General features: G+C 44.1%; 1 pseudogene; it reads left to right on the top strand.

The window, feature by feature from the left end:
- The first annotated feature begins 240 nt into the window (after window positions 1–240).
- On the top strand, window positions 241–15411 carry LOC142846806 (interferon-induced transmembrane protein 2-like; annotated as a pseudogene).
- The last annotated feature ends 681 nt before the right edge of the window (window positions 15412–16092 follow it).

Here is a 16092-nt window from a genome sequence, read left to right on the forward strand (position 1 = left end):
GTTTAGGCTCTAACTTTTTTTATTTTTTGGGTTGGGGGGAGTGGGGTAGGGGTTGTCACAGAAGCCTTCCACATCCCTCCTTGTCAACTGTGTCTCCAGTCATTGAGACCACTGCTTCCTTGCTCTTGACAGTCAGTGTGAGCAAGGATCAAAGTCTCCCACAGCGCAGACCACGGACCCAGACAAGACCCACGGAGGTTGTCTTAGCCTCAGGTGGCGGTGCCGGCCACTCCCGTCAGTATGACCCCAGAGGCAGTACGGCCCACAGACATCAACATGGATTCAGGCTACAGCACAGACCATGGAAATTCTCATGGCTCTCTTTGGTAAGACATCATTGGTAGCATCGTGGACTCAGACACGACCCTCAGACTTCAGACATCAACATGGCCCCAGATGACTGCACTGGCCACTCACATCAGCCTGGCCCTCTGCAGCAGCATGGCTCATGGACATCAACATGGATTCAGGCCACAGCACAGACCACAGACATCTGCATTAGGGGGTAATGTGGACCAAGGACATCAATCTAGCCACTGGCAGTATCAGGACGACTGACTCACACATGGCTCATCAGCAGCACAGACCATGGTCATCAGCATGGCCCCGGTGGCTGCATGGGCCACTCACTTTAACATGGTCCCTGGCCTGCAGCAGGTTCATGGGCCACTCACTTTAACATGGTCCCTGGCCTGCAGCAGGTTCATGGGCCACTCACTTTAACATGGTCCCTGGCCTGCAGCAGGTTCATGGGCCACTCACTTTAACATGGTCCCTGGCCTACAGCAGGTTCATGGGCCACTCACTTTAACATGGTCCCTGGCCTGCAGCAGGTTCCTCAGGCATCAACATGGCTTCAGGTGGTGCCACCCACCATGAATATCTGCATAGCCTTGGGTGGTAACTGTTCAGTTGGAACCCCCAGTTCACTTCTGCTTGATCCAGAAAGCCCCATTTCTCTGGCTCCAAACCCTGCTCTCTCAGAGAATCTCCAACAAAGAAAAAGTGCCAAAAACTGTAATTCTACATTTTTTTTGTGGCTGCAGCAACTCCTCCCCTGAAGTTGCCAGCAGCCCAAGACCCCACTTAAAGTGGTCAGCTTTTGACCATAATTGGGCACAAACCCAGCTTGGGGAGGATGTGTCATAACCCCTAACCTACAGGGTATATAAGCTCTTTGTTTTAGTTTGGGTGTGTGGCTTTCTCTTTTCCAGGTGTTGCTTTGCTCAAATGTACCTGTTCTTTTGCTTTTTCTATTTGGCTTGATTTGGTTTATTGCATCAGCAGAGAACCCTATTATTGCATTACAGAAAACTTATTAGCGGCACTGGCTAAAGCCATCAACACGGCCCCCAGCTGTATCAGCACCACAGACTCACTCATGGCCCTCAGCGGCAGCGTGGACCATGGGCCTCAATTTGACCTCAGGTGGCTACACAGGCCACTCATATCAACATGACCCCCCCTCCAAGGCAGGAAAGCCCAAGGGCATCACCAAGGCTTCAAGCACAAACTGGGGATGTCCACATAGATCTTAGGCTTCATCATGGCCCGTGGCAGCAGCACAGACCACAAACACCAGCATGGCCTCTGGTGACATCACAGACGATGGTGGTCCTTTGAGGAGCTTCAGTCCATGAAGTGAATTGTTCCTCATCTTGACCTCCACTGTTGCCCAGAGCTGGGGCAATTCCAAGGCCAGGTGGCAGGTTCCGAGGCTGAGTCTGAGTTTACATAAACTCCAGGCTCCTGTTACCGCCATTGCCTCTCTAGTCTCTCTCTCAGTGAATGTACCACTCCATTTCCCGTCTTTCTCACCTCTCCAGAACATATTTGTTCACCCTAGCGGCACAGTTGGCGGCTTCCATCACCCGCCTTGCAAGGCGGGGAGGCCACAAGCCATTTTTACAGGAGAAAATGATCAGTTTGTTTCATGGTTTCAAAGGCTTCATTTAGTCGACTGGTTCTATTGTTTTAGATCTGGAGTGAGGCCAGACATCGTGGTGCTGAGGGCATGGTGAGGCAGAGCTGCTCACTTCAGTGTTGTCAAGAAGCAGATGACACAGAGGAAGGAGGTGGGGACACACTTCTAAAGGCACCCAGCCATCTGCTTCCTCCAGGTAGGCGCTCCCTTCTTAAGTTTTAATGCCTCCAATAATGCCATTAAATTAAGAATGCTCAGTAGTCACAGATTAGGTCAGAGTCTCAAGATCTAACCACTTCTCAATAATGCACCAGCTGGAGATGAACCCTTCTGTATGTGAGCTTTTGCGGGGGACGTGTCACTGAAATCTGCCTTTCTGTAACCTGTAGTGATTCCTTCTCCTTCACCTCCTGGGGCAAAACAGTAGGACCACCATGTATTATCATGCAAGACTAGGTTTTCTCTCTCTTCTACGCTAAACATAGTAAATAGTTTGAGCTTTTTCCAAGATAATGAATTTTCCTTTTTTATCAAAAAATTAAAACTAACAAATAATAATAGTCTAGTGTATGAGGCACAGATGAGATGGTCCAATAACACATATACATTGTGGAATGTCTGAATCAAAAAAATTGGGATGTTTGTACTTGACACTTGAAATCTACTCTGGAGCTATTTGAGACACACAGTGCATCTGGATGAACTCTGGCCACCTTGCTGCACAACAGAGCTTGCAAAAGCTACTCCCCCATCTCTCAGAACTTGGTTTTCTTTGTTTACATTCTACCTATCCTCTATACCTCCTGTAACTTTCCTGTTTTCTCTTTCTTTTAACAACAGTTTTATTTTATTCTCTAATGGTGTTATGACTAGAACCCAGCACCTTGCACATGCTAGGCAAGTAAATCCCCGAGTGCCTCCCCAAATTTTCATGGTGCTGACTACCCTCCTGACCTCTCTTTAGTCATCTCCTCCTCCTTCTCTTCCTCCTTCTCAGTATTACTGCTGTTATCATTTTGGGGATTGCCCAGACCTGGACTCAAGTCCAAGTATGCCTGGATTGCAGGCATATCTCACTGCGTTCTGCAACGGCCTTCTCAGCAGCTATTTATAACTAGGGGAGTGTTTTCCCTGAAGTCACTCCTATCTATTAACAAACCTTTAGAGGTGCGCTCTAGGGACTGCCCTACAAGTTTCAATGCAGTCAGCTCCTTTGCCGCAAGTGTTCTGTTCCTGTGCATGGACTGGAGCAGAACTTGGATTATTTAGAAGGACATTGTCATGGAAGGCTGATTCTCAGGATCTAAGTAACTGGAGGTCGTGGTAACCTAGCTTTCTTAAAAGCAGTGTAGAGAAATCTTAGTTAGGAAATAACACGTTTGGGGGGAAATGAAACTAATTTGAGAATTATAACAGCAGGGAAAATGGGAAAAACAAATGGGAATTTGGGAAGTCAAGGGATAAAATCCGCGGAGATGTCACTAAGGAAGGGGCTGTGCACAAAGGCATGAGCAAAGTTGAGAAACAGAAAAAGTGCAGAACTTCCCAGCTCACAACATTCCCTCAATTAACCCAAAGCCCAACGGTTAAACAGTCTGAAATTTGACAGCATCTAATCTGGTCTCAGGCTAAAGTTATTTTGCATATGTGACTCTCCTCAGCCATAAGACTAAAGTTACTAAGTTTAGCTATCAAAGAAAATTTATCCCATTTAAATTTCATATCAATGTGCTTCTATTCTATGAGTTTTGCATTAAAATGTTCTATACTTGCTCTTCTGCAAAATGTCTGGTTAAAGAGGAACAAAATTACAGTTACCAGTTATGCCATTATTCTGGCAGCCTATGGAGCACATTCATTACTTTATTTAATTGAAATAGATGAAAATTTTCACCAGCAAAAAAAGCTGATGCAGAAATATACACATGTTTTCACATATGCGTTCTTCCCCCAGTCAGTCAGCGGGATGATGTATTGTGAATTTGCTTTCTTTTCAGCCAGTTCGAAAAAGCCTGTAACTCTTTACCTAATACTCTTTTCCTCTGAAAACTCTCTCTCTCTCTCTCTCTCTCTCTCTCTCTCTCTCTCTCTCTCTCTCTCTCTCTCTCTCTCTCTCTTGTTTCACACTTGCCTGAAATGGATTGGGAGAATTGGGTTTCTATAGCTAAGGGACATCTTGGAGATGGTAGAGTTCAACACTTGTTTATTACTAAGGAGATAACTAGTTACCGATTTTCTTGTAGTCAAACAGCTTTAGCCAGATACGTCTATCTGATAGATGCCAGGGACAGGGGAAGACAGGCGGAGGACAGAAGGGGGCTGTCATGGTTTCCATTAGACAGACTGCATGGGTGTTGATAAATATAGCACTAATGCCACCTATCTACCAGCAGTCTCCGGAGAAGGAACATTTATGAGTATTGCTCTACCTTTATGGTAATTCTCTTTGTATAGTTTTTGTTTGTTTGTTTGTGTTTTGTTTTTTAAAAACAGGGTCTCTCTATGTAGGCTTGGGTATCCTGGAACTCTCTGTATAAACCAGGCTGGTCTTGAACTCACTAGATCCACCTGCCTCTGCCTCCTTAGTTCTGGGACTAAAGGCCTGTGCCACTATGCCTGGTGTTCTTTCCATATTCTAAACAACAGCAGGCTAGCGCTCCAATAGAAAGAAATCATTCGGTCCCGCATGAAAAACGATAGTCCATCATTACTGAAGCCAAGTCTAGATTGAATACTTCGAACTGGCCTCAACTTGGAGGATAGTGGTTACCAGAGTCGTAAGGAACACACACAGGACAATCTAGAAGAATAACTACATAGGCCAGGGTAGTCAATGCCACTGACTGGGACCGAATGTTGACTACTGCTAAGAATAAGTAACTGTTGAGTACAGCTTTAAACAGGCTGTGCTGGCTAGTTTTAGGTCAACTTGACACGAACTGAGGTCATCTGAAATGAGGAAATCTCAGTTGAGAAAAGGCCTCTGTAAGATACAGCAGTAAGCATTTTCTTAGTTAGTGATTGATGGGGGAGGACCCAGCCCACTGTGAGTGGTGCCCTCCCTGGGCTGGTCCTAGATGTCAGGTTCAAAATAGATTCCAGACAAATGACTATCTGTAGTGCCTAATAGCATACCAAAGCCCAAGCTAGCCTCCAGGCTCACTCAGTACCTGAGGCTCTTCTCAGCTCTTCTCGTACCACCCCCTGCCCTACATTTCTCTAGTCTATGGGCTCTTGTGTGTTCATCTACTGGCTTCCTCTCTTGTTTGTCTCCTCTCTCTCTCTGTCTCTCTCTCTCTGTCTCTCTCTCTGTCTCTCTCTCTGTGTCTCTCTCTCTCTGTGTCTCTCTCTCTGTGTCTCTCTCTGTCTCTCTCTGTGTCTCTTTTTCTGTCTCTCTCTCTGTGTCTCTCTCTCTGTGTCTCTCTCTCTGTCTCTCTCTGTGTCTCTCTCTGTCTCTCTCTCTGTCTCTCTCTCTCTGTCTCTCTCTCTCTCTGTCTTCCTTTGTCTTTCTCCCTTACTCCCTGCCACCCCTCTCATGGCCAAGTCCACTCTGCTGACAATGTTCAGTTTACTACTTTTTAATCTCTGCTTAGGACTCTTCCAGAATCTCTGGCTGTACTCTCCCTCATATCTACAATAAAAACCTTCCCTTCAACTATACCTTGAAATAATCATGTCCGCATTATATGTATATGGTGTCAAAACTCTTAGTTTTAATACTAGGTCCTATGAGGAAGTAGACTGAGCACTCTATGATGAGCAAGCTAGTAAGCAGCACCCTCCATGGCCTCTGCATCAGCTCCTGTCTCCAAGTTCCTGCCCTGTTTGAGTTCCTGTCCTGGATTCCTTCAATGAAGAACTATAACATAGAAGTGTAAGCCAAATAAATCCTTTCCTCCCCTACTTGCTTTTTGGTCATGGTGTTTTGTCCCAGCAATAGAAAACCCAACTAAGACACAGGATATCTATATTACTCCCTCAAAGGCTCAAGAAATGTTGTAGAAAGTGGAGTGAAATGAATGTAAGAACCAGAGGTAGGTTGGGATGGAGTACTGTGAAATGCTGTCTTCTGGACATGACAGAGCTGCTTCACCTATGAACCCAGAGCAACATTGGCTACTTGCACAAGACTGGGCTCATTGACATTCCATCATGGATGGGAGAGGAGGTCATAGGTTCCACCTTTGCTAAGAAACTATAGGTACATAAAGGTTGTTGTTGTGGTTTGAATGAGAATAGTCATATGGGCTCATATGTTTCAACTCATGGTTGGCAAGTAGTGGAAATGTGTGGCAAGGATTAGGAGGTGTGGCCTTGTTGGAGGAGGTATCTTATTGAGAGTGGATTTTGAAGTTTCAAAAGTCCATGTCATTCCCAGTTAGCCCCTTCTCTTCTATCTCTGTCTGTCTATTTGTCCATCTCTCCTTCCCTCTATCTCTCACTTGTGAATCAGATATAAGCTCTTAGTTACTCCTCCAGCGCCATGTCTGCTGCCAACTCCCCATCATGAGGGTCAGGGACTAATCCTCTGGAACCATGGGCCCCAAATTACATGGTTTCTTTTATAAGTTGCCTTGAACATGGTGTCTCTTCACAGCAGTACAAAAGTAACTAAAACAGTTGCTGAAAGAGAGAAATTCCTATTCCTCAGTGGTGTAACCACCAGTAAGTTTCCCTTGCTCAGGTAAGCCCAGCAGGCAGTCTTTGCTAAATGTAGTGGGCTATATATATAGATATAAATATATAGGTATACAAACAGTCATGAAAGCAGAAGGGGTCTATTGGAAGAAGGAAGGAAAAATGAATGAAGAAATAACTGGGAAATTATGATAAAATATATTAAATACATATAAAGTGGTGAAGAAATAAACACAATTTTTTAAAAAGTTGGAACCCTTATGATCCTTCACTTCTCACGTCTGAACATGGATGCACTGGAGAGTAAACCTTTAATGTACAACTCTTTAGGATATTCCTTGTTCACACCACAATAGTGTATAAGAAGCATGGGTGAATTTGGGGTTTAGAAGTATATCTCATGCCTAAGACACCCCATTATATCGATGCAACTTTTCTAAAATACAGAAAAACTCTGAAACAGTTCTGGTCACAAGCAGTTCAGATGAGGGACACTCAATCTGCATTTGCTACCACAGGAATGTTTATGGATAGAATGGGAGGCTGACATAGTCTCTGGAAATGTGAAGGCAGTTTTATGGAGGAGGTAACATCAGAGTTGAGCACTGATGCCTGTGAGCACCCTACAGAACTACAGAATGCATTGATACAGGGCCAAGGACTCGTGATAGAAGATGGGGTGGGGCTAGAGAATGGTTTAGTGGCTAGGAGTACTTGTCACTCTTGTAGAGGATTCACCACACATGAGGTGGCTCACAGCCTTCGGTAACTCCAGGTCCAGGTGACTGAATGCCTTCTGACCTCTTCAGGCACCAAGTGCAGGTGGAGTTTTCTTTTCTGCCCACCAGTTTTCAAATAACCAACATGGAGGCTTAATATTAATTATAAGTGCTCGGCCAATAGTTCAAGCTTGTTACTAACTAACTCTTACATTTTCAATTAAACCATATTTTTATCTATGATTTTCCATGTGGTTTAGTACCTTTTCTCAGTATAGCATGTCCATTTTGTTTCTCTCTGAATCCACTCACTACTCCTGAGACTCTGCCCTTCTTCTTCCCAGCGTTCTCTGTTTGGCCCTCCCCCTGACTTTATCCTGCCCAGCTATTGCCAGTCAAGTTCTTTATTAAACCAATCACAGTGACATATATTCACACAGTGTAAAGGAATATTCCACAACCCAGCACTCATGTAGCATGCATACATACATGTAGGCAAAACACACATAAATTAAATAAATCTAAGACAATCAAGAGGATGGGGCAACTAGAAAACTGACTACTTCTGGGATCCTTAAGTGTATTTGTTTCCTTCAAATATTGCAAAATTACCAAATATACATCCTTACTGCGTTCTGTTCTGAGTGTGGCCTTGCTGAACCAATTAAAGCATTTTTACAGATGTGCGCCCATGAAGACATGGGTGAGCAGACTCATACTGCGTTCCCTGCAAGTCGACAATTGTCCTTTATAGCTGGTTTGGGAATCACGCTGCTCTTCGTTTTGCAAAATTCAGACTCACAGTTCAGACTGAAGTAATCACAGACTGAGGCCTTTAGGCGTATATAAAATGGCCACCTCAATTTTATAGCCAGGCATCCTGAGGCCTACAAAGTGACTTGTGTAATCAGTTGGCATCAGCACATTGCCCACTTAGTCGGCGTTAGACTGAGAGTGTGTGACCATCACAAGCTCAGCTGTGACCCTTCAAGGTTTATGTACTGAGGCCCTAAGCCCTGGCACCCTGGGATCTGACCAGATTTGGAGGCCTGAGATAGCAGAATAGGTTCTAGCCTAGCCTGAGGGCCACAGACCAAGAGGAGATAGCAGAACTGATAAGCACAGGAGGAAGGCTGTGTGAAAACCAAGGGAGAAGTGGTGCCTCTGTATGCCAAAGAGAGATCTGGGAAGCCAGTCCCGCCAATTTGGACTTGCAGCCTCCTCAAGTGTGAGGAATCAGTCTGGGCTGTGTAAGCTTCTCAGTCTGTCGCAGGTTGCTATGGCAGCCCTAGCAGAGGGAGACCTGTGTCCTAACAGCAAGGCTCATGCTCCTGTAGCTGTTTGGCAGCCTGCGCTGGCAAGTATTACGGGGCAATGCAGCAGCTCTCCGCATGTCCTTGGCTGCTGGGGGGAGGATGGAAACAACCTGCCTGGTGAGTATGACCTTTGACATGGCAAGGCTCCCATCCACACAGACAATAGTCGTTGGAATGACTATTACCCTAGGCCGTCTGTACAATGTACAGCATTGCTCAGGCAATTTGGAAGGTCAATCCAGTGATGTTTGTAGTTGACAATAACAATGCTGATGATCTAATTGGGACACAGCGCCTGTCCCTGTTACAGGTTTGTTTCTATGTCATAACTCCTGGTCCCAAGCATAGATTTTTACTGTGTGTCAAGAATATAGCAATGAACTCACTTTTGCATTCTTTGCTGCTGAGAAAAAAAGTCCTCATTAGACAATGAGAGGAAGGATTATCGGCAGCAACCTACACAAACAGTTCCTCCGCTCCAGAGGCCATACAGGGCCTTTAATCGGGGCTCCCAGAGTCTCCCCAGTCAGGCTCCCGGTTGACACACTGCCATCTGCTGGACATGGGCCTGTGCAGCAGCTTTTGTAGGCTGACGCCGCCCGTGTCTGCACAAATGTTTGTTCCTCTCCCCTGCTGATTTTCCTGACAGCTGTCCAGGTCTAAGGGAGAGCACAACACAGGCTTAAGCCTCTGTAAAATACTGACGAAGAAAACGTTTTTCTCTGCTTCCCAGTGTAGAGATGTCCTCAGCAGGGTGCTCTTCCTTCTAGGGAAGAAATGCTAGTTCCAGGCCCCCAGTGAACATCTCTTTCCTCACCCCCAGATTTCTTTTATTTGTTTAGATTCTCAGGTACTTTTGTTGTTGCTGTTCTTTCTCTGACAAGTTCTTTCTGTGTCATCCTGGATGTCGTGGAGCTTGCTGTGTGCAACAGGCTGGCCTTGAACTTACAACAACCCACTTGCCTCTATAGTATCACATCCAGCTATTATAAATCGCTTCCTCTTTCATTTGATATTTAATTCTTTTTTTTTTTAAGACAGGGTTCCTCTATGTAGCCCTGACTGTCCCGGAACTCACTCTGTAGATCAGGCTGGCCCAAACTCAGAGGTCTGCCTGCTTTTGCCTCCCAAGTGCTGAATTAAAGGTGTGCGCCACCACTGCCTGGCTTCTCATTTGATTCTTAAACATTTTTTTTTGTTTTTGTGTATTTTTTGTGGGTGGGTCTAGAACTTTAATTTCATTAAAAATAAGCATCTTGAGTGTCAATTGTGAACAGACTAGGAACTAAGCAAACAAAGACAGAAAGACTTTGGACCCAGGACCAAAAGGGGCAACTTAATAAGGACTCAAAAGGCCCAGCACCTGGATCTCCCCATGTTTTCAGGGACTCACAGAATGATTTCACTTATATTTCAGTAAGCTACCCCCAAATTTTGGGAGACAGAAAATAAAGCTTTTATACTAAGGCCAATGTTGAATCCCATTTTCATACTTAAAAAAAAAACTGAGCTGAGCTGAGCATAGTGCTACAGGCCTATAATCCTAGCACTCCAGAGTCTGAGGCAGGAGGATCATGAGTTCAAGACTGGCGTGGGCTACAAAAAAAATTCCAAGTAAGCCTAAGGGGTCTCTATCTCAAGAAGCCAAAAATGAATAAATAAACATGTTGAATGATATTATAATTCTTAGTTTTGTTTTAAATTTATTTTTATTTTGTAACCGGTCCCAAGACCTTAGTAGGCCGCAGACCTTAACACAATTGATGCCATGGAGAAGCAACACGCCCTGGAACCCAGCAATACCTGTCAAAAGGAATGAAAGACCTGATCCATCCAAGTTTTAAACATAGGGGCTGTGCTTTGCGGCTTCTGTGGTTCCACTCTGGCTGTCCTTGCTTGGGTGTGTCTATGCAAGATGTGTTTCTTTTTGTCCTTAAAAGTCCACCCGGAGAGAGGCTCAGGACTGAACTCAGGTCCAGAGCAACGAGTTTCATCACCAGCTGACTAATAAAACCTTTATTGATACCTCACAACATTTTGAGTGCGTGTGTCTCTGTGTGTGCATGTATGCGTGCTCTCTGTGTGTTCAGGTGTCTGGAGAAGCCAGGAGAGGATACTGAGTCGACTAGACCCATCCAGTGTGGGTGCTGGGAACTGAACTTGAGTCCTCCATGAGAGAAACAAGCACTCTTAACTACTGAACTATCTATTCAACCTCCAGAATTTTCATGGAGAAACTCATAAGGCCAAATTATCTATGACCTAAAAATTATCTATAACACAGCCCTGTAAAAGAGAGATTCTTTTTTTTTGAATTTTAACATTGATTATTTATTTGTGTAATGGCCTTCCATGTTGGCATTAACAGTGTAAACAGTGCCACACATAACCATCAGGATACCTCGATTAGACTTTATAGGACTATAGTGACACTGGTTTAATTACATTTAAAAAGTTTTCTGAAAAACTTTAACCAAAAATCACTTTAAGAAATAATTTCAACCTTATTGATGGGCAATTTTTTTTATCGGCAAATTTTTCAGAGAGATTCTTTTTTAAAATAGTTCATTTATTTTAATTTTATTTTAATTTAATTTTCCTGCATATATGCCTATGCAAATGTGATAAATCCCTTGGAACTGGAATTACAGGCTGTTGTGAGCTGCCATGTGGGTGCTTGGACCCAGGACCAAAAGATTCTTTAAAGAAATCAGTTATGTATGAGAAACAACACAAGACAATGGATGGAAGGGGATTTTCTTTTGTTCCTAAATGGGATTGAAATGATATTTGATCACATCAGGAAAGCTGAAAGTAATTGCTTGGGGGCTCAGACCTGAGGGCTGGGAGCATCTGATGACGCTCTATGAAGACACCATATCATTCATTTCCCCATGATCAGCATGCATGGGAGTAATAAAGAGTATTGAGGGAAAGAAGTCATTCTGAGAAGGAAGAAAACAGCTGTAATACACTGAACTATGTAAGAAAGCCCCATTCTTTCTATTGGGGAAAATGACTTATAAGATGCCTATTACTGTTGCAACAAATATTCTCCATTCCGCTGGTTCTCCTCTCTCCACCCACCAGGTTCTGCTCACCAGCTACTGCAATAACCATTCTGAGGCTTAATAATAATTACATATTCTTTGACCTATTAGCTCAAGCTTATTAACTAACTCTTACATCTTAAATTAACCCATTTCTATTATTTTATACTTTACTTCGAGGTTCGTGGTTTGTTACCTTTGCTTCTTGGGCAGCTACATTTGTCTGCCTCCGCCTTCTTTCCTTCTCTCTCTCTGCTTGGATTTCCCACCTTGCTATATTCTGCCCTGCCATAGGCCATAGCAGCTTCTTTATTAACCAATGGCAATAAAACATAGTCATAGAATACAAAGGGGAATCATATCACTTGTGTTTATTTTTTTTTTAATCAGGGAAGACCTTGTAGGCAGGGCCACTAGCTTGATTGTATGAAATGATACCTAATAATAGTAGGTTTTATTGTTCTTGTCCAATGATTTATTTTGTGAAATGGAGTTGTATATGCTGTCCTTGAATTTGTAATCCTACTTTAGCCTTCTGAGTGCTTGGATTACAGGCTACCATATTAAGCTTTCATTGTGGCTTTAGTTTGCTTATCACTGATCACTAGTGATGTTGATGTCTTTTCAGGTCCTCATTTGCCATTCTTACTGATTTTTTTGAGAAATGTATATTCAGTTCCTTTGCCTAAAGAGATAAAAATTATTTGTGCTAATACCCACAAGATCCTTAGGAGAAAATGTGATGATAAATCTTTACGACTTTAGTCTGACAATATGTTTTTCAGTTACTATACACATAAAGTCATCAACAGTTAGTTTTGTGTTTCCTGCTAAGAACTTTATTGTTAAGCTCTAGTATTTAGGATTTCAACTTATTTGCGTTATTTCTTGTATATGTTGGGAGGTAAGGTCCCAGCTTCGTTCATGTGCACGTAGCCATCCAGTTGTCTCAGCATCATTGCTTCCTCCAGGATCGTTTTCAAATGGTTGTTCTTCTGCCTGGAATGGTCTTGGAGACCTTGCTGCTCATAGGTTATATAGACTTTCAGTCTTACTATACTGACCTATATGTTCATCCTTTTTTTTATTTGTTATGTATACAATATTCTGCAAGCTAGAAGAGGGCACCAGACCTCATTACAGATGGTTGTGAGCCACCATGTGGTTGCCGGGAATTGAACTCAGGACCTTTGGAAGAGCAGGCAATGCTCTTAACCACTGAGCCATTTCTCCAGCCCTGTTCATTCTTTTAGTACCACACTTTCTTGCTCACTCTTGGTTTGCAGTAAACGTTTTCTATTTGTAGTGTGTGTGTGTGTGTGCGTGTGTGTGTGCGTGCGTGTGTGTGTACATGCCTGTGCATGCACCTGTGTGTAGATCAGAGGTCCATGTCAGATATATCTTTATCCTTTTCTACCTTATGTTTATTGAGACAGCATCTCCCTCTGAACTCACTGATTTTCTAGACTGGTTGGCCTTCTAGTGCCAGGGATTTGCCTGTCTCCACCCTCATATTGCTTAAGTTTCAGACACAAGAGACTACACCTGTCTTTTAAAAGAGGGATTAGAACTCAAGTCTTCACGCTCGGATGGCAGGCATCTTGTTCAAAGTCATCTCCTCAGTCCCCTGCTGTAAGTTTTCAAGTTGGGAAACTTGAGCCATTTCATTTTGTTCTTCCTTTTCAAAAACTCTTAATTTTGGGTGTCTCGCAACTTCATAAGAATTTTAAAAGAAGCTTGTTAATTTTTTTTTTTTAACAGAGAAAGCAGTGGGCACTCAAATGGGGATTACAGTGAACCATAGGCCACTTTGAATAATATTAGAATCTCAGTAGTGAGAATCTCTGTCTCTTCATTGGATTGTTTGATTCATTCATATTTAAGGCTATTATTGACATAAATTTACGCTTGTCATTACAAGATTCGCTATTCCAGACATAGGATACTCTCAAGGTTTTGTTAGTCTTGATGTCTTTAATAAAGCCAACCTCTTAATAGCTGCCATCACTTCCTTCTTGATCTTCAAGCCCAGAGCTGTTGTGGAGTGGGTATTCCTGATTGAAGAACAACAGCCGTCATTGACTGACCTTCTATCTTCAGAGTCCTTAACCATTGTAAATTTTGTTTCCAGGTCATTTGCTCAATGCAGCCTTTTACTGTCGGTGTTAATAGTGGATATTGGACACTTAAGGGATATGACAATTAAGCACAAGAGAAAATGATACATTAAACTATTTTCATTATTATTATTTTGAGACAAGGTCTTCCTACATAGCTCATTATTTTGACTCTGTTCCTGTGCTTCTTTACAAGACACCAAGAATATTCTTTTCCAGCACTATCCTTGCCAAAGACCCAAGTTCAATTCTGAGCACCCGCATGGGGTAGTATATGGCCACCAATAACTCCAACTCCAGGGGGCACTTGCCCTTGTGTACATACCAGCTCAATATACATAATTATAAATAAATATAAATATTTTAAAAACTAATGTCTCAAAGCCTTTACCTTCCTCCTTCTCCCCCTTCCATTCCCCTGCCTCAGCAACTTTCCTGCTTGGGAACTCTGGACCAATGACGCCACCTTCCCCCCTTCACCTCACTGTAGTAAGAATGTGACAATCCTTCCCAGGGAATCCAGCTTTCGTGGCCTAACAGACAGCCATTCTGGGAAGTCAATGGTTCCGCGGGGATTTCTTTTTTCCTTCTGACCACAAATACCAGGTGATTGCTTCTCTATTTGCAAGGATTTCCTAGTGCATAAACCACTCTATTGACAAATGTAATAAAATCATGGCTGTTTTATAGAAATGGTTTTTGAGGTCAGTGCTTGGTATCTTCCCAAGAGGGCTCCTCTTGGCTGTTGTGGTCTGAGCTCTTGTCCTACACAGCAGCCAGTCTGTGGCTTGTCTGTCTTGGACCTTGAACTGCTCCTGTCACCCACAGTTTTTATGTAGCCCCTACTTCCCCAAGTTGTAAACGAGTGAATTCTTCTGGGGAGGAAATTAGGAATTCCCTCTATCATGGCCCATTTTTTTTTCTCCAGGTGACTCCTCTGAGCCAGTCTGGTGCTTCTGGGTGAGGACTGGGGACAGCAAGCTTCTCTGTGAAGGACACTGCTGCCCCTAGAGTGCTCAGTGGTGCGGATGAGGGCGGTTTCCAAGTGTCCTCCCATCTTGCCTCTTCTGACACAGATCCAGTACTGCATTGGCCGTTGCTAAAGTGACAGGGCTCCAGTCTTTCCCGCAGGCAAAGCCCAAGGTTGGCCCTCCCTTTCGTAAGTGGATTGTGCAGCAGAAGGGAGCCATCTCTCTAGTGTGTTCCCACAGGACTTGACCCTAACAAGAAGTCACAGAGACGGAGCAATTCTTCCAGAGTCAATACCGTGAGTCATAATTCCCAAGCCTTCTTGGCCACCAATGCCAGACTTCCCCAAACTATGAGAAAATCAAAAAGGAGTATGCAGTGACTGAGCTGTTGTGAGACCACTGTGATTAACTTGACCAGAGAGGCCTCTGTGCCTGCCTGTGCAGTCTGGTCCCTGTTCAACACACTTTTCTTGGACATCTGCTGCCTGTGCCTACTCCGTGAAGTCCAGGGACAGGAAGACTCTGGGTGATGGGATGGGAGTCCAGGCCTCTGCCTGAATATCAGCTCCCTGATTTTCTGCATCCAGTGGTCACAATCTGCATCATTATTGTCTCCACCACCCCTGTGGCCGTCATTCAAGCCTTTTCACAGAGAATGCCACAGTCTGGATTCTAGTCCTGCCCGGTGCTCCGTGGTCCACAGCTGGTTTTCCCCCTAGGCTGAAGCCTTGACCCCTTACCCTACAGATATGCAAATGCTACCTTCACACATCCGTCCATAGTGGAGTCAATAAAGTGCATGCGGTGGCAAGGAGAAAAAAGAAGTCATGGAGACAGGATGGGAAACTCTGGTAGCCTGATCCTCCAGAGAAGATTTTCTGACTGAAAATGGAGGGGGCGGGGATCTTGTACGCTCAGCTGCAGTAGCTGTAGTGGAGTGGGTACGGGGTGACGGGAGAGGGCATGTTGCCAGGGTTGTTAGCGTCAGACCATAGGCCCTGGCAGCGCTCAAGCTGGGCTTGTCATCCCATTCTCAATAGGCCAATTAAAGAAGCAGATAATGGTGGGAAGCAGAGAGAGGAGACTTATTCACTGTGGCCACATTGAGAGGAGATAAAGGGGTCCAGTGACCCCAAAGTCCATCTTTGGAGTCCTAACATGAGGCTTAGGTTTAAGTTGAGGACACTAGATATGTTATGCCCAGCTAAGAAGAGCTGGTCAAGGCCTGGCTCTGCCCACCGCTGACTCATCCTTGTCTTGGGTCCAGTATCTCCCGCAGGCAGTCAGACATGCTGACTCTCTTTCAGGGAGACAAATTCCTCCTCTGGCAGTATCTGCCTTTTGCTTCTCGCAGCAA

The sequence above is a fragment of the Microtus pennsylvanicus genome, chromosome 3 (genome assembly GCF_037038515.1).
Source record: "Microtus pennsylvanicus isolate mMicPen1 chromosome 3, mMicPen1.hap1, whole genome shotgun sequence".
In the NCBI taxonomy this organism is placed as follows: Eukaryota; Metazoa; Chordata; class Mammalia; order Rodentia; family Cricetidae; genus Microtus; species Microtus pennsylvanicus.